This window comes from Argopecten irradians, chromosome 1 (assembly GCF_041381155.1).
Source record: "Argopecten irradians isolate NY chromosome 1, Ai_NY, whole genome shotgun sequence".
NCBI lineage: Eukaryota > Metazoa > Mollusca > Bivalvia > Pectinida > Pectinidae > Argopecten > Argopecten irradians.
The window spans coordinates 49,450,178-49,451,714 of NC_091134.1; positions in this window are offsets into that span (position 1 = coordinate 49,450,178).

Here is a 1,537-nt window from a genome sequence, read left to right on the forward strand (position 1 = left end):
TACTCAAATGACAACATTTACAGTGTGATGTCACAATCACTGGGAGATGGATTTAGTACTAATCCTACTCAAATGACAACATTTACAGTGTGATGTCACAATCACTGGGAGATGGATTTAGTACACTAATCCTACTCAAATGACAACATTTACAGTGTGATGTCACAATCACTGGGAGATGGATTTAGTACACTAATCCTACTCAAACGACAACATTTACAGTGTGATGTCACAATCACTGGGAGATGGATTTAGTACACTAATCCTACTCAAATGACAACATTTACAGTGTGATGTCACAATCACTGGGAGATGGATTTTAGTACTAATCCTACTCAAATGACAACATTTACAGTGTGATGTCACAATCACTGGGAGATGGATTTAGTACACTAATCCTACTCAAATGACAACATTTACAGTGTGATGTCACAATCACTGGGAGATGGATTTAGTACTAATCCTACTCAAATGACAACATTTACAGTGTGATGTCACAATCACTGGGAGATGGATTTAGTACACTAATCCTACTCAAATGACAACATTTAGATTACAGTATGATGTCACAATCACTGGGAGATGGATTTAGTACTAATCCTACTCAAATGACAACATTTACAGTGTGATGTCACAATCACTGGGAGATGGATTTAGTACTAATCCTACTCAAATGACAACATTTACAGTGTGATGTCACAATCACTGGGAGATGGATTTAGTACACTAATCCTACTCAAATGACAACATTTACAGTGTGATGTCACAATCACTGGGAGATGGATTTAGTACACTAATCCTACTCAAACGACAACATTTACAGTGTGATGTCACAATCACTGGGAGATGGATTTAGTACACTAATCCTACTCAAATGACAACATTTACAGTGTGATGTCACAATCACTGGGAGATGGATTTAGTACTAATCCTACTCAAATGACAACATTTACAGTGTGATGTCACAATCACTGGGAGATGGATTTAGTACACTAATCCTACTCAAATGACAACATTTACAGTGTGATGTCACAATCACTGGGAGATGGATTTAGTACACTAAATCCTACTCAAATGACAACATTTACAGTGTGATGTCACAATCACTGGGAGATGGATTTAGTACACTAATCCTACTCAAATGACAACATTTACAGTGTGATGTCACAATCACTGGGAGATGGATTTAGTACTAATCCTACTCAAATGACAACATTTACAGTGTGATGTCACAATCACTGGGAGATGGATTTAGTACACTAATCCTACTCAAATGACAACATTTACAGTGTGATGTCACAATCACTGGGAGATGGATTTTAGTACACTAATCACTACTCAAATGACAACTTTTATATTACCTATACAACCCGAGTATTAATGTTTCGGGTCTGTGAAATGCTGTGTCTCTACCAAACAGGGGAGATAATTCCATCCAGAGTGGTACATGGAAAGATGCATGATTCTGGTAACAGGTATGTTAAGGCTGCACATAAGTATGAGAACCTTGACTTTGAAAAAGGAGGAAAGACATCAA